The sequence below is a fragment of the Maylandia zebra genome, linkage group LG20, assembly GCF_041146795.1.
Source record: "Maylandia zebra isolate NMK-2024a linkage group LG20, Mzebra_GT3a, whole genome shotgun sequence".
In the NCBI taxonomy this organism is placed as follows: Eukaryota; Metazoa; Chordata; class Actinopteri; order Cichliformes; family Cichlidae; genus Maylandia; species Maylandia zebra.
Genome location: NC_135186.1, coordinates 319,124 through 340,359, shown reverse-complemented (window position 1 = coordinate 340,359; position 21,236 = coordinate 319,124). Strand labels below are relative to the sequence as shown.

The following is a 21,236-nucleotide window of genomic DNA, read 5'->3' as shown; positions in this document are numbered from 1 at the left end:
CTCATTCGCTCTGAGAGCTGCTGTAATAATTAGTTGTTTTTTTTCCCCTTTAGAGAAAATAAACAAATTCTGCTAAATTGCTTCTGATTATAGATGGAGTCAAACATCCTTTATCTTTTCACCAATTTGGATGTGTAATGTGATTATATGAAATGTATTTAAAAATAATGGCAATTTCAGCTTCACAGATGCTTATTTGGCACGAGAGAGCCTTTGCTTCCTGTCCTCCGTTTGTGATCTCATCTGGTCACTGCTGCTCCTCCTTCTCTATTGATCAGATGTCCTCTGCCCAGTTGCATGCCTGCCCGTGTGCTCAGGTTTGACTTCACTCCCTTACCTCTTCGTGTTTTATCGTTTGCGTGCATGCAAAGGTGGGGGCGATGGTTGAGTACAAGTATTAAAGGATGGAGGAGAGAGATGTAGAAGTCTTACCGCTGGGCTTCAGTGAGTAATGACTGGCCTTATTGCTGGCAAATCAGGTAGGCTTTCCTCAGACAGAGATGAACAGCCTCTGCGCCCCCTCCTTAACTTCTCCTGTCTGCTCAGCCCTCTTTGTGTTTTCTCCTCTTTGTTTTTGACAGTGGAATACAGATGACATATCCCACTCTTGCTCCCCCCTTTCTTTAGAGCTACCTCCTCATCATTCATATATTGCTGTTTCCTTGCCAGTCCCTTATGGCTCTGCAAATAGAGTTCCCATAGCAACTTTTTAGAGACTGAAGACTATAATGATAACACGAGGGCAGGGAAAATTACAATTTCAATTAAATAACGATGAAGCAGCCTTAACTCCCAAATTAAGTGTTTCGTTTTTACTCTCATGCAACCCCAAAAAATTCTACCTGTAAACTATATAATAGACCTGTCACCACATCTCCAGCAGAGTTTGTGTTCCAGTGTCAACAAAGTGACAGATATGTTTCTCAGTGGAGGAGATTGGTGCTCTGTGTCAGAGTGAGCTATTAGTAGCTGGGTATTGACATCATACCAGGTGCCAAGTCTGTCTGTGGGTTCATTCCTCTTCCTGGCAGCTAATGAAAAACCTGTTTTTGATATGTCACTTTCACTCCCTGCTGGTACATATATAGCAGGGATTATACAGAGACGTGTGTGTGTGTGATTTTGTGTGTGTGTGTGTGATTTTGTGTGTGTGTGTGTGTGTGTGTGTGTGTGTGTGTGTGTGTGTGTGTGTGTGATTGTGTAAGAGACACACAAGAGAATTGACAAGTGGAAGAGGAAAGAGGAGCGACTCAACAAGAAGACAAGAAAGAGCAGGAGGAGGAGGAAAGCACATCTAGCAGAAAACACAGAAAGACATTGGCTAGGTCTCCATGTTCAAATGTCAGGCCCCAGGTTATTTATAGCCACTCTAATTAAACCATGCACAGTGCCTCTCCTGCTCTCTCTCTTTCTGTTTCTCCCTCTAATTCTCCGGTGACCCTCTTTTGCACCCTTTGTTCCCGCCATATTTTCAACTCATTTCCCCCTGTCTTGAGTTTCTACAACACTATCATCTATAGACCAGTTACTGGCGTGGAAATCTTTTACATCCCATTTGATTGTGATCCTGCTTTTGTCTGATGATAAACATAGACACACTCAATCTGCTGAGATTAAACTCTGTCTCGCCCTGTCAGCCTGTTGACAGCAACACACGCAAAACACGCTCGCACACGTATCATTTCAGAACTTGATTGTCAGCTGGCCTACTCTTGGGAAATGGTTACCATGACAACTCCAGATGTAGCATCTGAGGGTCTTGTTGTTGTATTTTGAGTTGCATGCGTCATTCCCTTGTGATACTCTACCCCTCTATCCATCAAAGCACAGCCACGCAGAGGGGCCTTAACCCAGATTATCCATTAATGCCTAATTATACATCCATTACGTCTTCCCTTGAAGACATCACTTTTCACAGGATGTTATAGTCCCCCTTGTGTCTCTCAGGGCCATTCTCTGCTTTTATGAAAGGAGTATCAATCCAGGCATATGAATTATTCACAAAACTTTTTTTTTAAAATGTCCTTATTTGTTTTCATATGTCATGTTATATTGTTGATATGCATTTTCCATAAAGAGCTGTGCATTTGTAGACCACAAAAGTCTGATAATAATTTAGTGTCTACTGCATTAATCTGCAGATGGCACGTGAAAGATCAGCGTAGCGACCGTGTCTTTTGAAGCCTCAGCTTTATTTTTAGCGCTGGCCATGTTGGCTTTCAGGTGCCAGGAGAGAATGCATGAGACGGAATCAGCTAATGCTCAGTAAACAGGCTACGATAAAGTTTCATTGTACAGACACTGACCACTAATTAGTGATGCATGAAATACAAATAAATGCTACAGTTTTATTCACAGGACATTACACTGTGATAAAATGCTCTAAAAGACCCCACAACCCAAAATGGAGAGGTCCAGTTCAGTGACTAAGATGAGTCGAGGTAAAGGCTACAGTAGCACACAGCTAGCAGTCTGGCTGGCACTTACTCATGCTTCAACGTGACCACAATTTACAGTAAACTTGGGGGGGGGGGTAAATTCACTCCCTGTGCTGTTGATACAAATTAAGAACTGTCATTTGAGACCAAAACCACATTTTCCTCCCAGCTGTATACTGGATAATGTTGGAAATATCAGGATATGAGTAAATGGGGTTTAACTCCCTTCACTGAACTGCCGATTTGCACTTGTATGTTGGCTTCATTTTTGAGCCCAGTGGGTTTCTGCTTAAATTAAATTCATTAACGGGCCAGAGACCTTTGATCTGTCAAAATCTGGCCCACTTCCTGCTGTCATCACTTACCTTCTGCCCTTTCTAAAGTAGAACCGCCAATACATAATTTGGGGGGTTAAATATGCACTCTGTGTTGTTGTGCCAAACCTTTTTGTCCACCAAATGTTTCATTCTAAGTCACAGCCTCACCATCAGAATGGAAAATAAAAAATAGGTTAATGGCAGTAAATCAGGCTTTAGTCTTGCTCAGTGCATTGCATAGAGACGAGTTTGATGCTTCTGGACTGAGTGACTTATCCTGAGTTGATTCTCCATCTGAATCTACATGAAAGTGTGGAGCAGCACTGGCTTTTACTTTGAAACAGTTTTGCAACACATATAGTATCTTACACATTTCCATTACGCTGCAGAGATCCACCTAGAGCTGATTAAAACTGCTGTGTTCAGCACTGACGTGTCTGATTTATCTAAACGTGTTTATTACCCTGCTGTCCACCTTGTCGGCTATCTATTAGACCATGTTTGCTCTTTGTGGTAACACTACTACATGCTTGTGGGCAAGACACACTTCTGCAATGCTAAATATTCATACCGCTCTCTGTTTGTGTAGGTGGGTGTCTTTGAATGCACTTGTGTGTACGTGCATGTGGCTGTTACTATTTATATGCTTCCTCATCCATATATGGTTCATCTTTTCCACATCGATAAACAGCAAAAGCTATGCTGAAAAAAGAGAGGCCGACTGTGAGGTTTGCGCTGTTTGAGTACAAACATCCTTGTACGTGTGTGTGTGTGTGTGTGTGTGTGTGTGTGTGTGTGTGTGTGTGTGTGTGTGTGCGCTCCACGATGAGCCTTCCAGTCTGAGTGCCATATGCCAGTCTATGTGTCTCCTGTGTCCAGCATGTGAGATCTTGCCTCCTCAGACCAATTAGAACACTGTTGCAGTGACACTTGCACATCAGGCGGGGGAATTGTATATCAGATGCTCCTTGTTTCTGTTGTCCTCTCATCTCTGAGTACCTCAGCTGTCTTGTTTACAATAAAATCTCTGGAGTAACTTTCCACTCATGCTTTCTGTGTGCCTTCCTACCACATTACAATAACTAGTGTGGAAAGAAAATGTTCTCTAATGGAACCGCTGGCAAATACTGCAATTAGCCCTATCCAGAGGGAGTAGTAGGTCTCTGTGCATCCCCAATAGCACCCAAGTGGAGGCAGGAAATAGCATGACTCTATTTCTATTATCACTTAGCTTTGCATGCAGCACACTCAGTTACTGCTCTCTGTAAACTGATTTTTTTGTCCAACACTAACTACTCATCATGCATAGGGCTCATTAGCAGGGCTCAGAGCCAGCTAGTGCCATACTTACTCCTAGGCAAAAAAAAAATGCATTTCTGCGTCACACCATCACAGTCATCAGCAAATTCATCTAAGAGCTTGCTCACGGTCGCTAGGGCTAGAGGCTGTTTCATATTCACAGTCACAGTCAATCAAAGGATCAGTAAGTCAGTAATTATAAATGAGTCTGGACACTTTCACACCCACTAGCAGGTATTAGCCGTGAGCATGCAGAGCACGTCTGCTACATTAATGGGCACTATTTGGCAATGCCACACTGTGCCAGCTGTGGCTTTTTAGAAGAGGTTAAGGGAGGGGTGGGTGGGAGATGAAAGATGTGAGAAGTGAGAAGAAGTAAATGTGAAAAGTCATTACTTTTCTGCTGAGTGGTCATATGTTCTGAATTAATCCAAAATAGTTGCCTACTGGAAGGTGCGATTGTGTTTATATATGAACATGCATACACACAAATACATATGCTTTGTACTGCATTAATGCAACATTTTTGCAGCCTCTGACTCTCTGATAATATAAAAAATTATACATATTTTATACTGATGCAGCACACTTTCTGTGGCTTTTTGGGGAAATCTGTTTACGTACATGTATAGAAACACTGACCAGATACATGTCATCAGTGCCCTTTACCCTGTCTTGCTTTTAGCTGTATTTTGCTGTCTTTCTTGATCTCTGTCTTTCTCTGTCAACTTAAATATTATCAATAAGACAGACTGATCTCTTTTCTCTCCTCTTTTTTGGCAGCTTCATGTCTATTTTCTCTATTGAACAAATAACCTTTTCTTTAAAGCCAAAAAACAAAGCGCTTAGGAATGGCTTATTCAAGAATCCACAGAGGACACAGGAAAGGCAGAAGACTGATATAGCATGTCTCGGTACTTAGGGTTCATCAACTGGCATATAGGAAGGAGAAAGGTAAGGTAAGAAACCTCTAAAGTGACAGAGTGAGACACGGTGAATGGGCATCCGTCTGTCCTGATAAAGACAATGAGATTCATGGAAACTCAACAGCTCTATTAGTTTCTCGAATAGGAAAGGCTGGCAGAGGAGATGGGGTGGTGACTCAAGTGAGACACCATAATCCCTATGTGGCTCTGAATACAGTATGGCAGGGCACCAGATGACACTTTAATGACAGTTACATCTTTTTTATGGTGACGTACAGTCACTTTACCTTTCAAAGTGCAAAGAGTTATTTGAGTTAAATGAAGCATGTAAAACAACCTACTTGAAATGTTAAACATGAAATATTTGGGTGAAAACCCACGCGGCGAGGACTGAAGCCTCTTTGTATTGAGTGTTTATGTTCTTCTGGGTGTCCTGTCAGTAATAAGCGCCTAACCTCTGCACCAAGTGGGCAGTTATTCTCTCATTCTGCCACCACTGAGAAGCACGACGAAGTCATTTATTTCCTGCGTGATGTGTTTTCACGTTGTAAATCATCATCCATTGCCCTGCCAATTGCCCACAGTACTGGCTGTAGATTTAGCTGATCCCCTGAGTGCCAGAGAGCAACCATAAGTGGATTTATGTTTTTTTTTTTTTTAGAAGTATATTAATTTAGATTAGATTAGATTAGATTAGATAGAACTTTATTAATCCCTCGGGTGGGTTCCTCTGGGAAATTCGATTTCCAAAAAAGCACAGCACCGACAGAAGTTACAGAGTTAAATGTAGAAGATAAATTCACCGCAACCCAGCACTCTTCATCTTTCCAGTTGTTTTGTTTTATTATGTTTTTTCTTTTGATTTTTTTATGTTTTGACTTAATAATTTATTTGTGACCATACAGATAAACACTATTACACAGAAATAAGGAAATACAACAGATGTGATAGGGGCGGGGCATTTAGCCGTCAGTTTGCAATTCCCGTCTCCAGATCTGCAGCCTTCCTGCCTATGAAACAAAAATAGTGGATAATATGTTTGTTTATTTGGGGAATGTACAGGCAAACCTTTGTGTTGATAGCTTAAAACCAGATTTTAACACAATAGTAGAAAAGCAGGTATTCCTGTGCACTGAGCTGTTTTTCTTGTCTGTCTTCTCACCACCACAGCTAAACATTGATTTATTGAACTGCATTTCATACATAATGACCTCAGGGAAATTAATTTTGGCTTAGGGAGCCTAAAATACTTTACCTTAGAAGTGTTTTCTTTTTTTTCCCAAGGCTTTAACGCATTTTGGTTTTATTGCTCAGTCTCTGTGATTAGTTTATGTTTTTACTTCGTTACACTCATTTAGTCTGTTTTCTCCTAATTTGTCAGATCAGCTTTTTCAATGTTGCATTAAAATAGAAAATGAAAAAAGAAAAAGCAAAGCCTTTACCTGGCATGAGAATGCTTAAGAGAGGAGAAGCGAGAGAAAAATAGAGGTGAGAGAAGAAGTATTCACATTATACTGGCTTATGTAATCTCCAGTTGAGCGCTTTTGTTTGTGTTAGTTTTGCATGCATGCGGCACCATGGATCAAACAGACATACAGAGTCTAATTGGAAAGGAATTTTGTGAGTGTTTCTGTGTGTGCTGACTCGTGCAAGGTTGTGTGTGGAGGAACTTATTTCCCACTTTATCTCTCTCTCTCTCTCACCTCTTTACTTTTTCTTCTTTGCTGTTGAAATCCATTAAATGGCTTTACTGGCATTACCATATATAGATGTACTATTGCCAGAGAATGGTATGAATACTGACATTAATTTACTTTCATTTTCTTCCTCTGTTGCATAATTCATGACTGTACTTGTCACTGTACAACACAAGGGCTGATTTTCTTTATGCCGGTATCATGGTGTAGATCTTAATAATGAAATTTGTTCTTTCACAATATTGAGCATGCTGAACAGGTGCTCTATAGTACTGAAGTAAATATGTTTGCTTTCCTAAATACTGTTAACCCAGATGTTCAGACTCATAGTGATACAAGCAATGAAGGCATGAATATAATTATGCGATACAGCCAGTGTTGTAGTTCCTAACTATCCACTGTAAATACTGGCCTTAATTGGGTTTCTCATTATTGTTTTGTTTTGTTTTTTGTTCTTATTATTTTTGGCACAGTATTACTTTATTTTATGATGTGTGTCAAAACAAAGGAAGAAAATTGGGTCCCAAATGGAATAAATGTGGGTTCCAGAAAAAGAAAAAAACATTAACTTTTAAAGGTTGTGTTGCTGGTTTCACGTTATACTAAACTTTGTGTCGCAGCCATCTCAGTAGCATGGCTCCAGCTGCTACTGAATCTCTCTTTTTAGTCGATTCAATTTTCAATTCGGTTCTGTTCAACAAGAATTCCCATCAAGGCGCTTGAGTCAGGAGGACTTATAGACTGCAATGCAAACATTCATCTTCCCCATAGATTTAATTCAAATGGGATTCCCTGACTTTTCTTCTGTCTCTACACTGTTCCAAAAAATAGTAATGTCAAAGTATCTTACTGTATATTTTACAGTTTTGTACTGTCTTTCTAGAATATCATTAAATTTACATAAGTAGATTTTACATGTCAAAGGTAAAATAACAAAACATCACTGTACATATAGTAAAACACAATTTACTTGTTTTTTAAATATATGTTTTTGTACATATGCATATTTAGATTGTAAAGATACATTCACAAATGTATCCTAATTTCACAAATATTTGTCTGTTATGTGAGAGAATGATCTGTTAAATTCAAATGTAATACTATGGAAAAATATATAAAATGATCGAAAATTAATGAGAATAATCAATAATTAAAGGATTATTTGAATTATAATTGTGCTGAAAATTTCATGTCATCTAGGTCTGATTCAATAATTCAGAGGTAACAAGTGAAAATATAATTAATAGGAATAAAAACTTTAAAAAAACATTTAAACATTGCACGGCCACGCTGTGCTAATTATATATTTGAAAAAATAAATGTAGACATAGGAATTGCAATTAATATAAATCTCAAAGTATTCACAACATTCCTGAACAGAAAGAGGCCTCTGCACCTGGGGTGAGGGTGTGGCCATGAAAACAATGTGACATGCCATTGGATGTTGGGACACATAATAACATGACACTAAGCATCAGCCAATGAATGTGGACTAACAACCACAAGGTCGCGGGTATGGCTGCACTGTAGGAAAATCCTAATATGAAAGTATTTTACTGCATTTCAGTTTTGTTCTGTTCTTCTACAATATCATTAAAGTTACGTAAATAGACTGTGATTTCACATTAGACTAATTACATTTTGTATTTAGTGTCCATTAGAAAAGCATTCTTTTATAGTAAACTAAATGTTGAATATAGTAGGAATTACCACTGGATTCGGATGTGAATATCAGTGCATTTGGATATTTCATATAAAGCATTAGTTGCTATAGTAACTCTAAAATCGTCACATTTTCTTTGATATAAGGGTTCTTTCTGGCAAAAGGCAATCACTATGAAAAAGAGGCATCCTTGCCAAAAACAAAAAAAAAAGAAATCACCTTGGAGATGTGGCACTATATGCTCATTCACATACATTGCTCAAATCATGACAGCATAAGTATATACACCTGCATGTACTTCTTAAGAAGCCTAGGGTGCACTTCACTGATCCCTTCCATCATTACTTAATGTAGCATGAAAACATACAGAGAATTTTGCAAGAAGAGAGTAAAAGTGACTGCTGCTCAGAGCCACACAGACAAAAAGAGCTGGGCAGCAATGTGGGACACCGAGCAGAGAGAGCAGTGTGTGGCCGCAGGGTCTTGCCCCACACTGGGCGGATAAAGGCATGGTTGTAGTGGTCTCAAGAGGAGAGATGGATGCATTATTAAAGAATTTGACAGCAGTATGGGCTCTGATTTAGAACCCCTGACTAAAGAGCATGACAAATAGCTTGGCAGATCTCTAATTCAGTACAGTTCACATAGTTTATTAGCGTTGCACAACTTTTAAAAGTGAAACTTCAGACTTTAAGAGAGGGCTGTCAGTGAAGGAGTAACACCAGTCAATGTTGGTGTTATGTTACAGTGTAGCTAACTGCAATCTACCACACGAAAGTTTCTAGTTTCTACCCAACACACACTATGGATTCAAAGACTGGTGGTTAAATTAATCGTCCACAAATGCTTTAGGTTACAGTGATACTCAAGACAACTGTCTGCTTTCAGCTTTGCAGCAGTTTGGAAAAGGCTTTTTGTGAGGTAAATTAAATTTGAAGGATTTATTAGGTGAATTTATACCATCTTGAGCTTAGCTGAACATTCATGAGCTGAAACAAATTGTCCTTATTTCCCAGCGTCTCACTGACACTTGCCACAGGAGATGAATTCTCAATTATGTAATTGCTGGCTTGATAAGTAATGAGCGAGAAAGAATTGTGATTATAAATTCATTTTGAGTGTATTTTTGAAGCCACAATGGCAATCACTTAGCACCGCTTGCTGTTTAAATGTTCCCATTTTTGTCTCTGATTGTATCAAAATTACTTTTTTTTTTTTTTTTTTTACTTTATTGTCCAACCAATTAATGACAAGAATTTCTGGATTACTGGTTAATGAAAATATAATTTGTTTCTGCCATACTTACCATCATCCGCTAACTGTGGTATGGAAAGGTTTTGTACTTCCACCTGCTTTGTGTAGGCAGTCTTTATGTATTCTTGTGTGTGCATCTGTAGATAAACACTGTTATCTGACTGAAGACGTGCCACTAGGGGCACACACTTTGTGAGCGTTGTGGGTTAACTGTCTGAAGACTAAAAGGCTAAAAATAGCTCAAAGCTCTGAGGTGCGGCTCCACAGGACCTGAAAGAGGTCAGTGTGTTTGCTTCTCTCCTAGTGTGAACATCATGTGTCTGCAAGTCTGTGTTATGGCCTCTCCTCTGCACCTGTTTGTACTGCTGTGCGTGCTCAGCATCCTTCCTTGTGTTTGCATTTGTACAATCTAATTTGTAATACAGACTGTATGTTTGACCTTGCACTCTGCCTGAATCATCTCTCCCTTGCAGCCTCTCTAATGAGAGAGCAACTCTCATTAGGAACAATCTAAGAGAACAGACAAAGTAAGGTTACTTGGATATTGTAATTGTAACCCTCCTAGCCAAGAGCTTAGGAAGGAACTGTAAATCATCACCAGAGTGTTTTCACAAGGTGAGTTTAAAAGGAATAGTTGATAACAGGTGTTCTATTTAGGGAAAGAAAAAAGTGAGTGAGAGCTATAAACCATCACGCAAGAACGAGAGCGGGAAAGAAAGAGAGGCATCAGAAACTGGAAGAGCAGGAATTCTCTTTGTTCTTACTTCAAAGGCCACTCATAGTCATCCAGAGCGTTTCAGTCATGGCTCATTTGGGATATCATGCATGAATATAAAAGCATGACTTTGCTCTGTGAACATAAGGTCTTGTATAGAACCTGGGTTGTGACAGAGCATGTAAATAAGCAATACAGTCGTTCATAATGAATTCTGATGAAGTATGAAACAGAGATGTCAGTGACAACATGAGATGCCTGCAGTAATATTGCACTCATCTATTTCTACAGTACTGTGCAAAACTCTTGAGTCAGCCCTTTATATTTTGCTAAGAAAATCTAAATTATGTGCAGTGATTTATTGAGACGTGCTAACATACACGGAAATACCTGTAAGGCAGAAACAGAGTTTGCACAATTTTAATGAACTTGAAAGTCAATATTTAGTAGTAGCACCTTTATTCTTCAACACAACTCTCTTAGGTAAGCTTTCTTACCTTTCTTTCTTAAGAAGCCTTCAGGAATAGTTCTCTAGATATTCTTTGGATGTCTTTTGATCGTTACCGTAATTAACTTCAATAATGTTGGGGTCCGGGCTCTGGGGAGGCCAATCCATGGCTAGTAGTTATCCACTGTGTGTTTGCTATCTTGTGCTTTTATTACATTGTATCTCTTTGGGATCATTGCATTTCTGGACAAAATGAAGCCAGTGCCAACTAGATGCTTTCCAGATGGCATTGCATCGTGAATCAAAAGCTTGGTGGTACTTTTCTGCGATCATAATTTCACTAACTTTGAAATATCCCCAACACTGCTGCCCCAACAGATCCTCCACTGTGTTTTAAATATGGCTATGGTAAATGGTAAATGGCCTGTATTTGTATAGCGCTTTTCTAGTCCCTAAGGACCCCAAAGCACTTCACACATCCAGTCATCCACCCATCCACACACTGGTCATGGCAGCTACATTGTAGCCACAGCCGCCCTGGGGCGCACTGACAGAGGCGCGGCTGCCGGGCACTGGCGCCACCGGGGCCTCTGACCACCACCAGTAGGCAACGGGTGAAGTGTCTTGCCCAAGGACACAACGACCGAGACTGTCGGAGCCGTGGCTCAAACCGGCAACCTTCCAATTACAAGACGAACTCCCAACTCTTGAGCCACGATCTATAGACACGATCTATGGACTCTCCTGACCTCCTTCTTACTTACTGATTTCAACCAAAAATTTCAATGTCAATCTACCAAACTTTGAAAGACCTTCAGAAAACCTCAAAAACTATTGTTCAAGAGGACATTAAAATGTGAAGATTGGGCTCATTGAAAGTACATACATTATAAAGAAATCAGCAAAATGACTCAAAACTTTTCCAAAGTACTGTAAGCTGTCTGGCGAATTCCTGATGCATTGTGTGTGTGTGTGTGTGTGTGTGTGTGTGTGTGTGTGTGTGTGTGTGTGTGTGTGTGTGTGTGTGTGTGTGTGTGTGTGTGTGTGTGTGTGTGTGTGTAGCAGTGGCTACAGGTACTAGTGCAACACGATGTAGTTTCAAAGCAGACCTCCCGGGAACAGAGCTGTCTCCACTGGTGTTTTCATTTCTAGGTCCCCACAGGTAGAATCCCTGAAGTTCACTTGTTATCTCACTGCCTGCAGGGCCCAGAGCTTTTCATTGACATCTCAGAGTACCATTCTTTGGCTTGGCTTCTCCTCTCAGTAATGCGTTACAGACATGGAATCTATAATAAATCCTTAGTCATCTTTAGGATGATGAATGGCTTTTTGACTTCCACAAAGATCCAAAATATTTGCTGAAAAGTTTATAGAAAAGTTCTGTCTCGACTGTTCAAACATGTCTGGACTCCTTACAGATAGAAGCGCTCATGTTATATCGGGCATCTGGCACACGGTAACAGACAATGCAGCAAGTTTATTTATGAGGCAGGAGATTGTTTACTGCTCTTGCAGTAAACAATCTGCTATCTCGTCTTTGGCATAGAGACTTCTCTAATTGCACCGTCAGATTAATATCCAGCCATCTAAACTCAAGCGCTGCAAATATCTGGATGAGTTCTGCAGATTCATTTTCATTCTATGCTTAATTTACATGCTATGTTGTCCTCGAGATGTTATGTTTTGTGTGACTTTTCTGCCAATCTAACTGCTTTTCGTTTTAGAGCTATATGTTATGGAAAACGTCACCGGGCTATATGCTGGGAGTTTGCAAGAGGAAATTGAAAAAAAAATACTCCAAGTCCTTTTTAAATAAACACATACAGCTGGCAGAGAGTTCCAGATTGCTTTGCGAGTCTTAAAGGAGCTTAACTCATACACACTTGAGCACTTGTACAGTCAAGCAGTCAAACACAGCTGTCTGCCATCAGAGCTAAAACTTCTTGAAATGCTGTTTTCTTGGATTAGAGCCACATTAAGATTGTGTTTTAATGTGAAAATGATCTGCAACTAAGTTAGTGTTTCAGAAATTATATCATTATATCTTCACTGACAGCCGTGTAAAAGTAAATCACATGACCGTTCGTTAATCTGAAGCAGAGCGTTAGTTATTTCGAAAGAAAACCAAAGAACAAATTAAATGCAGAAACCTTAGAGCTGTGGTGATGGAAGAGGGGTACGCACATAAGAAGGATGATCACAAAAGGCACTTGAGATTGGCTGTAATGTTTCGGTTTAATTAAGGTAACCGATCGGACTCAGACAGGAAGCAAACGTGGGCATCGGCATCATAGTTTCCAAAATTCTCTTACTGCAAAACCAGACTCAAACACAACCCCACAGTCTGAAAGTGAAACTGGGTCAGCAGAGTTTTCATCTTAGGGGTCCTTAAATGCTGCAGTAGTGTGGATGCAAAAAGACACAGATGTAGTACAGCGTTACACAGTATAAAACAAAAAGTGTGGATCTACCCTGTGATTTCTCTTTATGGTTAAAGCATGAAGGATCAGACCTCAGATATGATCTAGAGCACGAGTTAAAGAGGAGGGCACTGAAATGAGAGGCTTTGTGAGCCTTAGCCTTTAGGAGCTGTGGGACATCAGCACCAGATCACTCCTATTTGATGGTACGGCACAATCCTGAGCCCTCGTTCTCAGTGGGATAAGATGAATCTGAGTCTCCCTTCAAAGGCATTTCTTTTCCTTTTTTGGGGTGGATTTCTATTTCTGTCTTGCCTTTTTGAATTTGTCTCCTACTGCTCGTTCTGCTCAATTACCATTGTCTGTATGTAATATGTATAAAATACAGAACACGTAGACAGTTGTGCCTGAGTGCAAAAACACTTACTTTATGCGCATTTCATGAGGAATTCATGTTCTTCCATAGTAGCTTTGGGAAGCATACAGAAGTTTAGATACAAGGAAAGAGATGAAGGCCTCAGGCAGTGAGCTTAACCGCTCTCTCGTCGGTAGGTACAACAGCCAAGATGAATTATTTGAATCATGTCATCTTTCCCATGAAACATCACATGCTACAAGTTGTGCTGCAAGGCTAAGGCCATACAAGTTCATCATATCAGATGCAGTGCAAGCATACACTCATACGTGGAAAGAATAAATAAGGAGACAAATTAGTCTAAAAGCTTTTGGGTTTTTTTTAGTTTAATTAATCTGGTAAGAGATGTCTGACTTATCTAAACATATCTAAACATGGACACCGAATTAGCTTCAATGGCTTTGAAATCTCAGCATCAGCTTTAACAACAACAGAAATTAGCTGGCAACTAAAAGCACAATTTGAGATGAAATGGGGGGAAAAACGCTGGATGAGCTATTTACTGCTAATCACTGCAATACAGTTAGTCTAATCTGATGTCATTTACATAATAAACGGCAAATTACAATATTTACAGATTTTTATTCTGTATTATGATTGCTCATAATTACTTCACTGTTGCTACATAAAAGAAAATTGTGGGTTTTTTCTTTAGTGAAATGAGTGAGTGTTGTCACGGTAATCTTAATGAAATAATGATCATTTTTCAAATATTTGTGTGTATTTGCTCACACGGCTACGTGCAAAGTACTCATGTAGTACTGTCAGGTGACCTCATCCTCATTAAGATGCATGCTTTAGCTCACACAGGCATATGTGCACGCACACGCACCACTTCAAGGAGAATAATAAAACAATATACACTTGTATTTTTGGAGACATTGCTCATCTAAGCACAGTGACATGCTTTATCCTCTGCCTTCTATTCATATGCCCATAAATGAAAACTGTTCTAGCACTTACTGGTAATGAAGATGTCTCCACGTAGCAGTTTTTATACCCGGAGACAAACGCTAGTGTGATAACAAAGAGCATTCATTCTTCACTGTGTTTGCATTTTTCTGCTGCAGCCATCCCGCATCTCTTTCTTTTGATGTAATTGTGGTTCCTCCCTCTTAATTTCCTGCTTTTGTGCGTTTGTGTTCACTCCGCCACAAGCCTACATAAGCCCTACATACACCTCCCATCAGCCCCTTGAGCTCCACATGAAACACCGCTCGAGTGCCTGCTGCTTTGGAGTCCAAGCAGCGGGCTGACAGTCAGCAAAGCCTTACAAGGCTATTCTCAGCTGCTGCTGTTGTAACTGCTGATGACCCACCAGACCTGTTCTGTGGTATACTGATGTGGTTCGATATGCAGCGTGGGCCGTGTAGGAGTCACAACACTTGTTTAAACACTCACTCGCTCTGGCTCACTGGAACTCACCCTGCATGCTGAATTTAGCTCTCCAGCTTAGCTCTGTCTTACTGCCTTCACACTGCGTAACTGCTCTCTTTCTTGCTGCATTGCATTTTTCAGCTTTGCTTGCATTCAGTCTTGCTCCGTCACTTTGCTTTGTCTTCTGTTTTTTGAACATTATGCCTCACTTTCTCCTGAGACGTTATTTGTTCCGTGCTCTGTCCAAGACAAAAGGATAACCTCCCCGTTATCTTTTTGTCTTGGTTAGTGTATCAAGAGAATTTTATGCTAGGGTCTCTCAAAAAACCTTTATTTTTTTTTGTGTGTTTTTATTTTTAACTAGTTATACTTGTTTTTTGCTTGTTTGTTTTTTTATATTAAAAAAGCAAAACTGTCTCTTCTTAAAAAGCCCCCGTGGGAGCAAAAATTTATTTCGTTTATGTGTCTTCTTAGTCTACAAATAGCTTTACTGAGATGGGCATCGCCACCACAGCCCCAAGGCAGTCGTTGCCTAAAACCACGCTTGAGGGGGATACAGGTTGAAGGCAGAACAAATTAAATGAGCCAGGAATCATTGGAGCCCAAGGGCACCACATTTTGCCCCAATTAATTGTGTTTGTCAGAGCATGAAAGTCCAAGGTCCCCTCTCTGGCAGTAAGATGAGAGGACAGGAAGGTCTGGTAAGGCTCGTTCTCTAGTGCAGTTCCAGACATCTTATTTCTGTCTTTCCCTTCGTGAGGTGTCCCCGCAGCTGGTGATGCTCCAGGTACTCATAGCTTTGGGGACCGGTGAGTTAAAGCAAGTTTAGGTTTTCATCACTTGCCTTTTTAACAGTTAATTTAAAACAAAGTTTACCGCTCCTGGTAAGTTGATTACATTTCAGCCAATTACGGGTGTTTTGGAACAAGGCTTGGATGCTGTGCAATGGAACGCAGCTTTTGGCTGCGAGGGACCTAAGGCGCTCTGGGTTATTGTGAATGTAATTGTGTGGAACTAAACAATGGAGCAGCATCTACACAGACAGCCTGTGATTAGCCCAGTGCAGCCCTCACAGATGTGTTGTTGAGCCTGTTTGTGCTTTTATGCCTAGTTGGAAGGTTTAATTCTCAAGCTGACATGGTCATTAGATTGCAAGCACAGGGGGGAAAGTTGTTAGGTTTTATGCTCCTTTTGTAGTTTGTTGGCTGAATGACAGTGTAGTGTAGAGGTAGCTGCCATGTCTTGCCTTGGGTTAATGTTTTGAATAGAATGAAGTGTAACATCTAATTTGGCTCTTGTAAAGGTCAGAGCACGCACTTTGACTTGGGAGTAAATGTGCAGTTGCTCTGCTGGGAGCCCTTGATGCTTTTTGTTTTGTGGTTTTTGTTTTTTGTTTTTTTTTGGGGGGGGGGCGTCAGAGTAAAAACCAAGCTGATGGGGGTGAAATATCCGTTCTGACAGCTTTAACGTCAGTTCTCTTTTAGAGATGAGATGTGAGAGAAAGCAAGTGTTTATCTTGTGTGTTCTGAATATATGAATGCTAATTGCAGATCAAAGGCAACTTTCTTACCCCCAGACATGCAGCAAAGAGGCAAACTTTAGCTTGTTTATTTGGCCAAAGGCTGTTTCTGTGCTCCAGGCCCACACACATTGCATTGCCATGTCTTACAGTGCATGCACACCAGCACACAGTGTCTTGTGTTTACTCATCAGTAAATCGTTTGCGAACTGCAATTGGAAGAGTTAGACCAGGGGGCGGCAACCCTAGACACGCGTGTCTACCTGGCATTTGCTCGATGGGCCGATGATTTTTTATTTTGTAACGTTATAAACATTGAAAGGTGGTGGATTGGCCAGATGCTGGCCGGTGTGTAAAAATAACTCAGTTGTTTGGTGGAGGCTATGGCGGAGCCTCCACAGATTCAGTAAAATGAACAAGTGGTGGAGGCCCGTTGATGTTACTGATGTTGAACTATATTTAATTCATAAGGTTAGTTAGTAGAGTTGCCAACCGTCCCGTTAAAAGACGGAGTCCTCCCGCATTCAGAGAAATTATTGTGCGTTTCGTGTTGAGCTGAGAGGCGACGCAGTTTGTCCCGGACTTCAGCTGCAATGAAAAAGACACAAAGCTGGAGTTATTCTGTCTTTGCTGCACAGCTGCCTCTTCTTCTCTCTTCTTCCGCTCCCTCTCCTGTTGCTACTTTAATCATGAAACTGATCAATGATCAGCTGATCGTCTTTTCTCTCTTGTTTGTTTATCACTTTTTGCCAGAAAGAGGAAACAGCGGATGTCGCGCTAAACAACAGCAGCACGTTTAAGCTTGATCAGCTGTTGTTAGAATTTATTTAATATTACTTTCTAGTATCAGCTGATGTTTGCTGGAGCCACAGCTGTAAAGCTGCTGGTCATGATATGGTTTGGATATGTGGTGAGAGGGAAACATGAAGATGAAACCAGGAGATGTCCTTACTGAACCATCAGAGCTGTGATGGAGAAACAGGTTTACCTTTTAGGTGACATGAATGAGTTGAAGTTATGAACTGTTTCTGAGAGACAAATAACACCAGGATCCTTTTCTAAGCAGCTGACAGCTGGTAACTGTGCAGGGGCGGGTCTAGGAAAGTGTTGCCAGGGGGGCAGGTAGGGCATAAACAGGGAAGGGGGGCACAAATACTTTCTTATTTTCATTTAAAATGTCTGGCTGTTATTAAATAATTATATATTAAAGAAATCATACATATACCAACAAGACTGTACATCACTGTCACCACAGCGTTTGTTTTCATTCAAAGGCTTTATGGCTTTAATACCTGGGGGGCCGGTCTCTAGTCAAAATGCCCGGGTTGTTTTTTTGTCCCAGTCCAGCCCTGGGCACAACACACAGTGAGTTAATCTGAGAAGGTCCATCAAAAAATAAATGGCCGCGCCAGCGGTGCACATCACAAATCAGCTCGCATAGACACATTAGTTGTGCCGCTTCTTAATGATGGTACCTTAGCTAACAACCCCAACTACCAGATGGAACTTGTAATTGGCTAAAAATAACTTAGCCTACCAGTGAGAGGGACGTTGTTAGCTTTCCACATTCCGACACTTCAAAAGCTTCAGCAGCTGTCCGCTCAGCATCAGCACCACGGAGATACACGGATACATCCGTAGACTCGAGACACAATGCGTTTTTGGGACTTTCAGGTGTTTGGACCAATGTTTTCTTTTATGATCAAACCAGAAATCTTTAATGAGCAGCTGGATTTGTCTTGCATTAACTGGCTGGATTAATGCCAGTTAATGCAACATCGAAGCAGCTGGAATCCACAGCCGTGTGTGTTCATGGAGCTGCATGTTCACCTGCTGGACATCACTACCTGACAAGTTTAACTGTCTTCAGAACATTGCAGAGGCCTTACTGACAGTATTTGGCTCTACATGTCTGTGTGAGCAGATTTTCTCTCACATGAGTCCTCAGGTAGCCTCTGAATGCTGGACACTGGGAGACCTGTGTCTCTGAGTGGGAGACCAGAGATCACATTAGCATGTATGTCTCTGTATTAACAAACATGCCATATTGGCCCAGTTTATTTTTCTTATCATTGTTGTGAGGAGACCATAAATAGCATTTGTATTTTCTGTTGTACAGTTCATTTGCTGTTATGGATAAAAAGTCTTTTTTTTGTTTCCAAAATAGCTGATAACTATTCGCTGACAGCTGCCAACATCTGCCAACAAATATAATTCTAGAAAGTGGTTCTACACAGTGTGTAACTGTTAATATAGAGCGTTATTACATTTATTGCTAATGCAATGATATGGCACACTGACCTCTAAGGAAATGTTAAATGGCACTCGCCATCAGAAAGGTTGCCGACCCCTGAGTTAGACCATCATTCAGTCTGTAGCGCTCCACATAAATTAATGGAATAACATCCCACATCTCAGTGGTGCATCGTACAATAGCCATGACACCCAAGCCTGCTTTATGATCGTAACATTAACATAACATTAACCTAGTCTATACAGACATGTTTTTTCTAATCTTAGGTCCTAGGAAATATGAAATACAGTAGAAACGGGTAGTTTTGCACTTAGAAACCCCAAACAAAAGACAGCTTGACAGGTATAAAATAGTATTTCTGAACCAACAAGGTGATTCCTAAAACGCTATTAGACAAGAAACTTGGCATTTCGCTGCAAGGTGTGCAGTGTGTTCTTAATAATTTGGGGAAACTTGACAAGTAGAGGATGAAAGAAAAAGTGACAGGCTAAAAAAAACTCTCTGCAGCTGATAAACAGTATCTAAAAGTCATGTTCTCAAAAAGAAAATGGAAATAAAACCGGTAAGACTCGACATGAGACCAGAGAGATGCATCTGGTCCTTCAGCTGATCCATCTACTGTTCGCTGGAGTCTCATCAGAAATGGTCTCATTTCTGGAAGGCTGGCTGTGAAGAATTCTTAAGGAAGGGAAACATGGAGGGAAAAGTCTGAGGAATGAACTGGACTAAACGGGTATAGTTAAATGTAATGTAATTGTTAAATGTAATGGACACTATTGCTCCCATTAAGGTGAAGGTTATCTCTGGAAGGAAAAAGTCTCCATGGAGAAACTCCACACTGGTGAAAAATGAAAAAAGAGAGTGTAGGAAAGCTGAGCGCAGATGGAGAAAAACAAACCTCCAGGTTCATTATGACATTTATAAAGAGAAACTTCACAATTATAATTTACAACTGAGGAGTGCAAGAAGGTCCTACTTCTCTGACATCATCACTAAAAACAGCCATAATGCTCGGGTCTTATTTTCTACAGTTGACAGGCTAACAAACCCTCCTGTGCCAGTGGCAGCTGAACTTCATTCGACCATGGCCTGCAATGACTTTGCCAAATTCTTCACAGACAAAATCCAAAAAATTAGACAAGCAATTGGTACATCAACAGCAGATCCAAGATATGTACTGTGTCCACCAAAAAACTGTTTAAACACCATGAAACAGTTTCACCCGATTAACAGCAAAGACCTGGAGGACATCTTAGGTCAGCTGAACTCCTCCTCTTGCTGTTTAGATGTCCTGCCAACAAGTTTTTTCAAAAAGGTCTCAAAGACTTTGGAGTCAGACCTGTTACAGATCGTCAACTTTTCCTTAATGTCAGGTGTATTTCCAGAATCACTAAAAACTGCTGTAATCAAACCTATACTGAAAAAGGACAATCTTGACAAGACACAAATGAACAACTACAGGCCGATCTCAAATCTCCCATTTTTAAGTAAGATCATTGAAAAAGCAGTTTCTCAACAGCTCAGTTACTTCTTAAAACAGAATAACTGCTATGATGCCTTCCAGTCAGGTTTTAGACAGAACCACAGCACTGAAACCGCTCTGACCAAAGTGTTCAATGACATATGTCTGAATACAGACAGTGGAAAAATGTCAGTCCTAGTTTTACTGGATCTCAGTGCAGCATTTGATACAGTTGACCACAACATATTACTCAAACGACTGGAGAACTGGGCAGGTCTTTCAGGAACTGTACTAAACTGGTTCAAAACATACTTAGAAAACAGGAAATACTTTGTATCAATAGGTAACTTCACATCTGAGCAGACAAGTATCACATGTGGAGTTCCCCAAGGTTCCATCTTGGGACCCCTTCTGTTTAACATCTACATGCTCCCACTGGCACAGATTATAAACAACAACAAAATAAACTACCACAGCTATGCAGATGACACACAAATATATATCACAATGTCACCAGGAGACCGAGGCCCTGTACAGGCTCTTGGTAAATGCATTGAGGAAATCAATGACTGGTTGTGCCACAATTTTCTCCAACTAAACAAAAACAAAACTGAAGTAATAGTCTTTGGCGCCAAAGAAAAACGATTACAGGTCACCAGAGAACTTCAATCTATACATCTAAAAACCACAAACCAGGCGAGAAATTTGGGTGTAGTGATGGATGCAGGCCTAAACTTAGAAAAACACATTAAGACAATAACAAAGTCAGCTTACTATCACCTCAAGAATATATCAAGGATAAAAGATCTGATGTCTCAACAGGACCTGGAAAAACTAGTCCATGCATTCATTTTTAGTAGGCTTGACTACTGTAACAGCATCTTTACAGGTCTACCTAAAAAATCAGTCAGACAACTACAGCTCATTCAGAACTCGGCTGCTCGAGTCCTCACTAAGACCAAAAAAGTGGACCACATCAGTCCAGCTCTGAGGTCCTTACACTGGCTGCCTGTCTGTCAGAGGATAGACTTT

General features: G+C 40.5%; 1 protein-coding gene across 4 annotated transcripts in view; it reads left to right on the top strand.

The window, feature by feature from the left end:
• The window catches only part of kcnd3 (potassium voltage-gated channel, Shal-related subfamily, member 3), a 120,984-nt gene that overhangs the window by 46,083 nt on the left and 53,665 nt on the right, over nucleotides 1-21,236 (top strand). The window lies entirely within an intron of this gene.